Source organism: Callithrix jacchus, chromosome 8 (assembly GCF_049354715.1).
Source record: "Callithrix jacchus isolate 240 chromosome 8, calJac240_pri, whole genome shotgun sequence".
Taxonomy (NCBI): domain Eukaryota; kingdom Metazoa; phylum Chordata; class Mammalia; order Primates; family Cebidae; genus Callithrix; species Callithrix jacchus.
In genome coordinates this window covers 22845930-22859395 of record NC_133509.1, presented here as the reverse complement: position 1 = coordinate 22859395, position 13466 = coordinate 22845930, and the positions used below count along the sequence as shown (strand labels likewise).

At 38.6% G+C, this 13466-nt stretch overlaps 1 protein-coding gene across 1 annotated transcript in view; it reads right to left on the bottom strand.

The window, feature by feature from the left end:
• Positions 1–13466, bottom strand: part of LOC100394603 (ornithine decarboxylase) — a 31138-nt gene that overhangs the window by 12948 nt on the left and 4724 nt on the right. Inside the window, 2 exon segments of the mRNA XM_078333792.1 lie at positions 1816–1906; positions 7046–7186. The gene's annotated coding sequence lies outside the window, so the exon portion shown is untranslated.

Here is a 13466-nt window from a genome sequence, read left to right as displayed (position 1 = left end):
TCCTCGCCAGAATTTCATATTCCCATAAAGTTCTCTCTCAAAGAGGACGTGACAAGGGTGGGGCACATCAGGGGCTACAAGGACTGATTAAAAAAACAAAAAGGTTATATTCTTAAGTTTGATGTTAAGCATATGGACATATGATTTAATGTTTTAAAAAGAAAGATACCTTCCTGGTTTTTTGTGGTTTTTTTTTTTTGTTTTTTTGGTTTTGGCCTGGGTGCTTCATTTGTTTCCCCATATGAATTAGCAAAAATGTAGCCATTAGCAACTTCAATCAATATATACCAGATTCATACTTTAGGAAGACAACCCAGTTGACAACCACAACAGTTTCTATGATAACAATAGTGACAGGTAATACTGAAATTTGGGTCATTTCAAGAAAGTTCAATCATAAGATATATCCCCAAGCCAAAATATACACATAAAAGAACTATGTAAGAAGCTTTTAGAAAATTATTACTATCGTTTTTGCAAGTACAAAGGAAGTATTTTTTCCATCAAAATATCTCATATACCCATAAATTTTAAACCATTACATTGTATCCAGATCCATATTAAATCATTAACATTTTTTCTAGATTGCACTGCTATTCTTTAACCATTATTTTTAGCATCTTAAAAAAACTTTATTAGGCAAGGCATGGTGGCTCATGCCTGTAGTCCCAGCACTTTGGGCAGCTGAGGCAAGCAGATCACCTGAGGTCAGGAGTTCGACCAGCCTGGCCAACATGGTACATCCCCCTCTCTACTAAAAATACAAAAATTAGCCGAAGGTGGTCATGCACCCCTAATCCCAGCTACAAGGAGGCTGAGGCAAGAGAATTGCTTGAACCCAGGAGGTAGAGGTTGCAGTGAGCTGAGACTGCACCACTGCACTCCTGCCTGGGAGAAAAAAGCAAAACCCTGTCTCAAAAACAAAAAACCTTATTAAATATAACACATAAATACAGAAAAGTACATAAAATACAGAGGTACACCTTAAGAAGTTATTATAAATTATGTGCCCATGTAACCACCAACCTGGTCAAGAAATACATTACAGCCAGTATCCAAGAAGCCCACAGATGTATCTTTCAGTTCACACCTCCTTACTTCCCACTCCTTATCCTAACCTGTATGTAATCACCTCTTTGTTCTTGGTAGTTTTACTACCCAAGTGTGAATCCATAAATAAGTGTTTCTCAGTTTTCTTTTCATTTTTGCCCCCCTAAAAAGGCTTTTTATAAGTTTTCTTCCTAATTTTACTCCCCCTGCTCCATGAAATTTTAACACCACAGATAGATTGTATATCTTTTTATGTTATGTAGCCCTTTGGAGGGCAGCAGACCATTATAATATCTAAGATTGTTTTCACTCTAAAGATCAATTTTCACTCCACTGCAGGTGACATTGCCTCTACTAAGAATGTATGCCCTAACCAACGTTTGTTTTACCTGTTTTTGAACTCTATATAAAGGGAATCGTATAAGTTAGGTTTTGGAGTATAGTCTCTTTTGCTTATCATCGTGTTTAAGATCCACCCCATCTTGTCCCACATGGCTGTAAACCATTTTATAAACACCACAATTCTCCATTTTATTGGAATGAACACTTGAGTTACTTTCTGTCTGGGGCTATTATAAATGATGCTGCTCTGAACATTCCTGTGTCTCCTGGTACACTTAAGTATTCATGTCTTACGAAGAGTATGTCTACAATACTTCTGAACCACAGGGTATGAGTATCTTCTACTTCACCAAATTGTTTTCCAAAGCCCTTGTACAAGTATATGCCCCCATTGGAAGTATATGGTGTTCTGTATTCTCTTACCTTAAAAGAGAAGTTAAGCAATATATATTCTATGCCTTCTTTTTCTTTTAAGATCTGAAGATCACTGTGCAAAGGACTATCAGGGTCGACCCTAAGAATTATGAAACAAAAAACAGTTCAAATTAAAAGTTGGAGCTTTTTTAACTAAACTCAGAAATGAACTAGTCTGACAGCTAAAATAGAGTACCTAGGATTAAGTTCCAGAAAGAGAAGTCTAAAGGTGCTCTATATCACCAGGAAAAATAGAGGTCACTACAGCTCCCAGCTCCTTGGGAATAAATGTTCAAAAGAGACCATAACTCTAAATCTAATCTAGTAAGGGGTTTCAGAGTTTGCAGTCACTCTAAAAGAAAAGACACATGTATATGATTTTCTCAAGAACTCAAAAAGAGTTTAATATGCTTTCCTAAACTTGTATTGTTAGCCAAGGGGTTCAAGGAGAAAAATTTGCCATGGATCAAACTATGAAAAGTTAAATCACTAAAAAAATCGCTATTTGTCTACAACTGTCTTATATATACAGGTCCAATTTGGCCAATTTGAATCCCACGTCCCCGCAACTTTTTTAAGAGATGTGGTGTCTCGCTACGTCACCCAGGCTGAAATATAGTGGCTCACCGCATTCTTGACTTCCAGAGCACAAGATCTTCCTGCCTCAGCCTCCCACCATCCCCAGTAGCTGGGGCTACAGGTGTACTCCACCATGCCTGGCTAATTTTTTTTTTTCAGATGAGGTCTTGCTATGTTATCCAGGGTGGTCCCAAACTCCTGGGCTCCAGAGATCTCTCAGCTCATCCTCCCAAAGTACTGGGTGACCCCTTATTTCAAATATAAACTGATTATCACGGTCAGTCTCATGAAGTTATTAAACACACTTTTGTTTCTAAGTTCCCCTGCTCTCGAGAACTCCATAAAACACTTTATCCCGCAGCTGGTCCCTCCTTTTGTCCTTCCTCTTTCTCACTTTCTTATTCAGCGTCAGAAGCAGCTTATTCAAACAATCTAAGAACTATTTCTATAGGAACAAGGTCTAAAGTTTTAAGTAAAAGCCACAGTGTAAAGGTATCAAATTAGAAGGAAAAAACCTCCATCATGATGGTCTACCATTGCAAAGAGTGGGTTAGCATTAAAAAGCCACTTACTTCTGCAGTTTAACATGCCAGTCATATAAACTGTCATTTATGAGTTCCACTGAATAAAGCCCTGTTGAGATACAGAGCACATTAGCTACTCTTCATTTGATTATATAACTATTAGTATGTCAAAAATGTATAAACTAAATAGTCAACAAAAGCTAAAAATTCTGCTCTTAAAACCTGGAACAACTAAGCTATATAGTAAATATTACACCACTGCAGCTGAGTATCTTATGCCCTTAACAGATAATTATAGCCATCAATTGAGAAGATTCTTTAATGAGGTGAAAAACTGCTTACCGTTTAGTCTGAGTGGGAAAAAAAGATTATACAAAATCACATGTACTTGAGACTTTTCTTCCATGAACATACATTTCTACAAAGATGGAATCCTTCCACGTATTTTGTTTTATAACCCTCTTCAACTTTCAGGGTCATCTTTCCAAGTCAGTATACATAAATCCATTCACGGTATTTTTCATGACTTTGCTGCAGTTTATTTTATGGATATGCTTTAACCAATTCCACCCAATATCTGTTTTTTCCTATATAAACAATACTGAAACAAATGATTACTTAACATTTAAAAAGAAAACTAATATTCAAATGTTTGTACTTTATTAGCTTTCTACGGATAAACTTTCAAACTTCTTACACAAAAAAACAGTAATGACACCCATAATTCTAACGTCTCGGAAACAAGTCTGGCTTATCCTGCACTCTATAAAGCAAGGATTTTTCCTTGTTTTTCTTTTTTAAGCAAGTTCTAATAATTTTGATTTGCTCATGCTAAGAATTCCTGAATGCATCATAATGCTATCTTACATACATTTTTTGAGACAGAGTCTTGCTCTTGCTGCCCCGGCTGGAGTGCAGTGTTGCAATCTTGGCTCACTGCAGCCTTTGCCTCTCGGGTTCAAGTGATTCTCCTGTCTCTGCCTACTGAGTAGCTGGGATCACAGGCACACGCCACCACACACAGCTAATTTTGTATTTTTAGTAGAGATGGAGTTTTGCCATGTTTACCAGGCTGGTCTCGAACTCCTGACCTCAGATGATCTGCCCACCTTGGCCTCTTATCAAATGCTGAGATTAGAGGTGTAAGCCACCGAACCCAACCAATGCTATCTTTTCAAATTAGTTTGGTACTTTATTCCATACTATTAGAATCTCTGTAACAATATCAGAATTTTACCTCTACTTATAGAGGTTCCATAATATTCAAGTCATATTGAGTAAGACTACTCAAGTCAAACAATGAAATGAAAACTTTAAAAACCTACATATTTTAAAGGTAATAAGCTAACTATCTCTACAATAAGAGTTGAGGATATTGCTTTCAAAATGGGGATGGGGAATGATAAAACCAACTTGGCAATCAATCATTCTCTGTACAATGAAATGCTTTATTCTTATTTACTTTCTAAGCAATATTGCTCAAGCTTTCACCCGAAGATAAAAATCATGCAGGGGGCTCACTCTTTATCAGGAAGAGGACAAAATTCCAATGGACTTATAAAAACCTTTTTTAATCCAAAAAACAAATAACTTATCCTATTCTACCCCTACATCTTTTGGAATTTTATTGCATTTCAGTTTCACATTCCTAAAATAAAGTCAGTAAACATTTCCATTTCAGTCCAATTTTAAGAAATGACATTTACAACCAGACAATAGAAAAGAACAGAAGAACCATAAGGAGAGCAGGGATCCAGGGGTCCTTACCTGTTTTATAACTCTGTGACCTGTATATGTCCCTGAGCTCTTTCATAAGTCTATCTGAAGCTTGCACTGACCCAGACACCGCACCCTGAAACACAAAAGCCACTGTTTACCAGGGTCCACTGAGCCAAGTAATTAAAGATTTAAGGTATTTCAACCTGATACAAAAGATTACAGTAAACATGGACCACCACTCAACATTTTAAGAAAAACTAGTCCAATTAAATGAAGCATTATGAAGTTTCAAGAGGATACAAAACTAGGCACAAGTCTGGTTCATTTCCTATTTCTTATCATGGGAAAAAGTCTAGTCAACATGTCCAGACCACCACAGACTCCACAATAGCACAGAATTTGGTATGAGTCTATTCTAAACCTCAGCAACTTCTGAAAATACTAGAAGACACTCAAGGTGACACATTATTAACTAAAACAGACTTCCATTCATAAGACTACAAGCAAGACTATTACACAGTCTAGTTCACACATTAAGACACTTTAAAGTGAGAAACATGTATCCCTATACGCAACTGGTTTCAGTTTTTCAGTGCGGAGCCTTCTCTAAAGATGAAAACACATCGTCATCTTATCCTAAGACTACATATAAATGGAATTATTTTTTGGTCATGTGAAATTAAAGACTTTCAAGATTGTGCTTTGAAGGAGAAAAAAAATCCAGTTTCCTAGCTCATTTTATATCTACAAAATATGAGAAGCTTTTCGTATCTCTAAAATATGAAGAGTACCTATTTCACATGGTAGCTGTGAAGACTAAATGTGAAGATATGTGAAGTATAAAGTACTTAGCACAGTATCGGTCCTGCAAAAGTGTTCCATAATTTATAGTTGTTTTGACTGTAACTCAAACTGGAATCAATCACAAGACACGGAAAGTAGTTATCATTAATTCAAATGATACAAACTTTGTTTTTTAAGTCATCTAGAAATGGAGGTGGACTAAATTTCTTTGCTCTACTAAAATTATAAAATAATATATAAGTAAGATTGAAGGAGGGAGAGTAATCTAGCTGGTTTCAACACTTGGCAGCTACTTGCCTAACAATTCATTCCCTGTTTTGGAGAACCTGTGCCCAAGACAAAGTAATTGGTCCTCAGATTTCATGGAGTTGGTAAATAGCCCTAATACAAGGCAGGAAGTAGTAAGTGTTCAGACAATCATTTGATGTTTCCCTACTCTGAGCATTTTATATACATGCACACATCATTCTGATTTTTTTTCATAGCAATTATCCAAAAGGTATGTACTGTGTAGCCATATTTTAGTGTTGAGGAAAGTGAAACCATAAAAGGTGTGTTTGTCACCAAACTCAGTGTTCTTTCACATCCTGCTGCTTTGCATAAAAGAGATACTAAGTTGTGGCCAGGTGCAGTGGCTCATGCCTGTAATCCTAGCATTTTAGGAGGCCAAGGCAGGCAGATAACTTGAAGTCAGGAGTTCAAGACCAGCCTGGCCAACATAGAGAAACCCTGTCTCTACTAAAAATACAAAAATTAGCCACACATGATGGTGAACACCTATGATCCCAGCTACACAGGAGGATGAGGCAGGAGAATTGCTTCAACCCGGGAAGCAGAAGTTGCAGTGAGCCAAGATTATGCTACCACACTCCAGCCCAGAAGACAGAGCGAGACTTCATCTCAAAGAAAAAAAAAGATGTTCAGTCAAAAGAGAAAAATTACTTTTGGGTGAGTCAGAGCAGGACAGACCAAAGTCAGCTTCACAAAGGAGAAAGTACTTGAATTGTATTTTATAGAAGAGGATTAATTTGAAATACAGATCCCATGGGAGGAAGGTTAGCAGAGAAAACAGCATCAACAGGCTGGAAAGGGGCATATACAGGGATCAGCTGGTGGTTCCAGAATGTGAAGAGCAGATGAACAGTTAAAACGTGGCTATTCATAGATGAAAGGTAATCTAGGGCAACAAAACATATGACTACGGCTAGGCATGGTGGCTTATGCCTATAATGCCAGTACTTTGGGAGGTCGAGATGAAAGGATCATTTGAACTCAGGTGTTCAAGACCAGCCTGGGCAACACAGAGAGACCTCATCTCTACTAAAAAAAAAAAAAAAAAAAAAAACTAGCCTGGTTTGGTAGCACACGCCTATAGTCCAAGCTACTTGGGAGGCTGAGGCTGAGAGATCAAGGCTACACTGAACGATTGTGCCACTGCACTCCAGCCTGGATGACAGAGAAAGACCCTGTTTTAAAATAAACATGATTAAATCCACCACTAAGGCAGGAATGGAGGAGGAGGGCAGCTGAGATAGGCATGTTAATGAATTGCCTGGTATTAACTGTAATTACTTAACCAAAAAAGTCCAGGTTCTAGATATTTACACACTTACATTTACATGGTCTTGCCTTTGAGTCTTCCTAATTTTCTCTAATATTGCCAAATTTTCTTTTTCAATTCCTTCATCTTCTGACTTTTTCCCACTAACAGGCTATTCTTCCTTCATCTCATAGCGATCTAAGTCTTCTATATCCTGCAAAAAAGAAGAAAAATGTAAGCTTATTCAACCTATTTTTCTTCAGTAGTTTCTTATGCCAAAAGTTAAATTATTCTTGACTCACTGGGAGACAAGAAACAGAATATATCTATCCTATAGGGAAAGAGAAAAAGCCCCCACATTCAATTCAAGAGGTTCCCTCCCTTTACATCCTCTATTTTACTTAAAAGCTAGACTCTAGGTAAAGCAGGTTTAAAAGCTTTACAAAGTCATAACTATTACAAAATAAGCCATCCTTTATATCTCCTACAAAGAGGAACCTTTGAAACAGTTTAGCAGCAGGCATCAAGAACCTTAAGTGTTCATAGTTTGTTCCAGGAACTCAACTTCTAGAATTGTATTCTAAGAAACTCATCTGTAGACACAAATATAGACATAAAGATACCTATTTCAATCTTGCAACCACAAAAACAAACACAAAATCTCCATGTGCAAAAATAGCAAATTATTAAGAGACCACTGAAATATCAACATAGCATAATTTCTCCTGTATCAAAAAACTTTAAAATGAAAAACAGAATACAAAAAAAGAGTAGAAAGAATTTCAATTATGCCACATACTCACAGAAAAAGAAAGACCAGAAGAACTTATATTGAAATGTTAGTTTCAGTTAATTTTAGTTATTTCTGGAGACATTTAGTGCTTTCCCCTAATTTCCAAGCTTTATGTAGTAAGCATCGTTTGACATTTGTAACTAGAAAATAAGTTACAAACAGAATTTTATCTCAGGTCCTCAGGAGATTGAGATAGGAGGATCATTTGGGTCCAGGAGTCTGAGGCTGCACCACGATCACACCACTGTACTCCAGCCTGGGTGTCAGAGACCCTATCTCAAAAAGAAAAAAAGAATTTGAATGCCCCTAGACCAATATCTTTATTCACATCATTCTACTTCCTCCCTTCCCATACTATCTATTCTTACACATATATAAATCTATGCAGAATTTTTTAAATCCTAATTGTTTTGCAATTACCTTATTTCTCTACTTCAATTGCTGAAATCACTAAAGAAGTAAATTATACTCATCTTGACTTTTCCCACCCCCCCAAGCCAGCGAATTCACTGATATCTAGACCAGGTTAATGATTACCTACTATCCAGATTCAATAGGCCTTTTTTTGTTTTTGTTGTTGTTGTTGTTTTTGAGACTGAGTCTCGCTCTGTTACCCAGGCTGGAATGCAGTGGGCAGATCTCAGCTCACTGCAGCCTTCGCCTCCCTGGCTTCCTTTTTGGAATGCCATCTCTTCAAGTCCTATAACACTCTGTTCTCACTCAAACTCTGCCCATAACTCCATACCTCATGGAGCTCTCTTCTCCTAGTGTGCACCTTTTAGCCCTGATCTCCCATGCTATACGTGTTTTCCTCACAATTCTCACAAATGCCTTTAGTACCTTAGTCACGGTCTCCTGCACAAAACTTCTTTCCCTGAGTATTAATTAGCACATCCCAAACAGAATTCAACATTATCTTTCTAAAACAATATTCTCAGCACACTATTGCCTGCCTATTTAAGGCCTTCCAATCAATAATCACACCAAATAGAAATATGTTTGTCTCTAATTCAAGACTTTTAACCATCTGCCTTTTCCAGCCAATCTTGCTTTCCATGACTTCAACACATCAACCTTCCTTCTCAAAAGAAAAGCATCCAATGCATCCAAACACACCACGTCCAAGGTTGTTCTGGGCCTGTTCCCATGTTATTTTAGGAGCCTAGAATCTCTGCTTTTCACCTGTCCTAATCTTACATCTCCAAAGTTCCGTCTTCTACCTTTCTAGATTTCCCTCAATGTTGTGGTTTCTTGTTTATCTTGTGAGGGGAAAAGAAAAGGTTCATGAACGGCTGCTTCAGGGTATACTGGACCCATGGAAAAGGTTTAATGTTTTCATGCAGTTTATTGCACCTAAGCTAAACTGCATAAAAACATTAAAACAAACTCTAATTCTAACTGGACAATATTAAAGATCATTTTACTCCCAGACTCATAAAAAAAATCCTACAGCCAGACACAATGACACAGGCCTGTAATCTCAGCACTTTGGGAGGCTGAGGTGGTGGATCACTTGAGGTCAGGAGTTCACGAGATCAGCCTGGACAGCAGAGCAAGAACCAATCTCTACAAAATTGTTTTTAATCTGGACATGGGGCACATGCCTGTAGTCCCAGCTACTCAGGAGGCTGGGTTGGGAGGATTGCTTGAGCCCAAGAGTTCCAGGTTGCAGTGAGCTGTTACCACACCACTACACTCCAGCCTGTGTGACAGTGAGACCCTGTCTCAAAAAAAAACAAAAACAAGCCGACAACACTGCCTCTTTAGTTCTGAAGCATTCTAAAAGTATATTTTAGATTAAAAATTTCCAGATCCAGAAAATAAAAGCATATATTAATTATAAGATCCAAAACAGAAAAAATATTAAAAAAAAAATCAAGCCATGGAATTCACATACCTGCTATTAGGTCAATACAAAGACACAGATCTTTGTTCCAAAGTCTGATTTTCAATGCAAAGCTTCAGAACTTGAAAACATCTAAAATTATACCCATGACTGACAACTGGCCTAAGCTCAATGTCTTGGAATTTGCTCTACTAAATTTGCCATGATTTGAATGTGTTCCCTCCAAAATTCAGGTGTTGCTAATGTATCTTATTAAGAGGTAGGACCTTTAAGAGGAGATTAAGCCAAGAGGGCTCCTTCCTCCTTAATGGGATTAAGGCCCTCATGAATGAGGCTTCACACACTGGACTAGCTTACTCTCCTGCCCTTCTGCCTTCTATCCATGTGAGAATGCAACAAGAAGGCCCTTAGACGCCAAATGTTGGTATCTTGATCTTGGACTTCAGGCCTCCAGAACAGTGGGAAAATAAATGTCTGTTCTGTATAAATTACCCAGTCTCCAGTATTCTGTTATAACAGCATAAAACAGACTAAAACAAAATTCTTTGATGATTTTCAACAAGAGAGTTTCATTACTTCTGGTGATTAGTCTGCAAAATTTTCTCAAATTCTCCTTTTATTCGAACATAAATTTTTTAAACTTAGTTCCCCTTCCTAAAAATAACCAAATACAGGTTAAGTACTGATTAGTATTAGATGTAAATATAATTTGAGTGCTAAAAGTTAAGAGCTTTTGTTTTCCAGAAAATCAAATCCAAAGAATTCAGATAAATTTGCTCAAAGGCATATCATGACTTAGAGGTGAAGCCAGAATTTATAAATTATACTCCATTCCAAACACAACGTGCTTTCAATTATTCCACATTAATAGTAGTCTATAAAAAAGATTAGAAAATTACTCAAGTGTCCAAAAAGGAAGAGATTTATGAACCGTTATTTTTTTTTTTTGAGACGGAGTTTCCCTCTTGTGACCCAGGCTGGAGTGCAATGGCGCAATCTTGGCTCATCGCAACCTCCGCCTCCTGGGTTCAGGCAATTCTCTGTTTCTAAATTTTCATTGCCTGAATATGTCTGGGCCAGGGTACACAACATTTAATACCTGGTTGAACAAGTATATTCTTGATTATTTTTTATTATTTACTCTTTTAAACAAACATTCAAGTCACTTTGTCAAGTTCCAGAAGTAAATCTGCTAAGCTTTGTACTGAAATTTATTTTATATATATGGTTTTTTGCTTTATTCTTTTTTTGAGACAAGGTCTCACTTTGTCACCTAGGGTGGAGTTCAGAGGCACAATCTAGACTTACTGCAAGCTCTGCCTCCCAGGCTCAAGTGATCCTCGAACCTCAGCCTCCCGAGTAGCTGGGATTACAAGCATGTGCCACCACACCCAGCTTTTTTTTTTTTTTGAGACAGGATCTCACCATGTTGCCCAGACTGGTCTTGAATTCATGAGCTCAAATGACCTGCCCACCTCAGCTTTCCAAAGTTCTGGAATTATAGGCATGAGCCACTGCGCCCAGCAGAAATTACATTTATAAATATAAAGACATGGTGATAACTGACATATTTATATAATTAAATCACCACAATGTCTTAAAACAGATGTGATATAAGTTCAAACTACTGAACTACATTTCAGGGGAGGAAAAACCAATTCCAGAAATTATTTGCATGAAAGTATGGCCATATTCAAAGGATATCCAAGAGGTCATTTGATTGTAGAGTACAGCAAGGGGCCAAGATAAAGATAACGTTGAGATGTTATTTTTGTCCAGATTTTGACCCCTGAAATACCATGGCAGGGATCATAGTATAATAGTTTCATCTGGTTAAAGTCATCACTTTTAATATTAATCTGGGCCAGGTGTGGTGGCTCACACTGGTAATCCCAGCACTCTGGGAGGCTGAGGCAGATGGATTGCTTCAGTCCAGGAGTTTGAGAGCAACCTGGCCAATGTGGCAAAACCCCATTTCTACTAAAAATACAAAAAATTAGCCAAGCATGGCGGCACATGCCTGTAGGCCCAAGTACTAAGGAGACTGAGGTGGGGGAATCACCTGAGCCCAGGGGATTTGAGGCTGCAGTGAGCCAAGACTGCACCACTGCACTCCGACCTGGGCAACCAGAGTGAGACTTGTCTCAAAAAAAAAAAGATTAATCTGGCATTCATATATAAAATGGATTATAGTGGGCTAAGAAGTATGAAGTAGCCACTGAAAAGAAACCTGGATTCTAGATCTGGCCTGCCATTAATTAAATGGGGCAAGTCATACCCAGCTCCGAGGCTCCCCAGCTCCAAACAATGGAGAGCCTTTGGATCAGTCCAAGTCAATAGTGAGTAAAATTGAAGCAGGGAAATGGCAATAGAAAGGACCGCACTGGGAATCAGTGTGGGGCAGAACTGCTAGATCTTAGAGATCACGAGAGGATAGAAGGACAGAGAGGAAACTTGTTTAAAGTAACACTTTGAAATTTCTAGAGCAGGTGGCTAGGAGGGAGTGATGTCATTGACACATCAAGAAAAATAGGTTGAATTTGGTATGCTGATGGAACTTGGAGAGTTTGTATCTTAAGTGTGAAGTTGATGAGCGTAGTCAGAGCAAAGGACATAACACTGGGTCAGCCACACAGGTGGTGGGTGATGGTGGAAGCCATGGTATAGGTGTGATCATTGAGTCACGAGGGAGGGAAGACAACATGGGATGTTGACAGGACCCTGAGGAAGGCTCACCATGGGTGCCTGAGTGGGAAAGGAGTCATTTGAAGAAGTCAGCGATGACCCATGTGTTGAATTCTTTGAGGAAGGGACAAGTAAGTTCAGGACTAAGAAAGTGCCATAGGCTTTAGGGATTAGGAGGTCAGTGGTGCGTCAGAGAAAACCATTGCAATAGAATAGTGGGCATGAGGTCAAAGTGATGTTAAAGTGATGAGAATGTACCTAGCCCACTTCCTTGAATAGTTCAGGGTGTTGAGAAAGAGATGGAACAATGGTTTGCAATAGCAAAGCAAAGGGAGGTTTTTGTGTTTGGTTTGGTTTTTATTATAGCACAGACAGAGGTGAACTCACTGTGAAATAAGTTTCAGGGCCCCTCACACTTACACAGGCCCCTTCTAAGTAAGTATTAGCTCCCCCCCAATTTGATATTTGTAATTTTGTATTTTTGTATTTTTTTTTTTGACAAGACTCCCAAGATTAAATAAGCCTTAGGCCCTGCAAACCCTGAATCTGCCTCAAAGGAGAGAACCATTAACAGGCAATGAAGACTGGATACAAGAGAGGAGAAAAAGGCAAACCACTGGGTCCTGAAAGAATAGAAAACATGGGACAAAGAGTTACTCATAGAAAGGAATGCCCCCTCTGTAGAGGATTGGGTTGGGGGAGAGAATTGGGGAAGACACAAAGAAATGTTGAGTTAGACTGGGGAGTTGTTGAGAGACCTGACCTCATACTGGATAAATAACATTAATTTTAGCACAGCAAAATTGGGGATTAGCCAAATAGATAAAAACAGAAGCCAGAGGACAAAGACGTGCTGGAAAACATCTGCTTGAAAACTGTGATCAGGGCCAGGTGCGGTGGCTCATGCCTGTAATCCCAGCACTTTGGGAAGCCGAGGCAGGTGGATCACAAGGTCAAGAGATCGAGACCATCCTGGTCAACATGGTGAAACCCGGTCTCAACTAAAAATACAGAAAATCAGCTGGGCATGGTGGCACGTGCCTGTAATCCCAGCTACTCAGGAGGCTGAGGCAGGAGAATTGTCTGAACCCAGGAGGCGGAGGTTGCGGTGAGCCGAGATAGCGCCATTGCACTCCAGCCTGGGTAACAAGCACGAACTCGGTCTCAAAA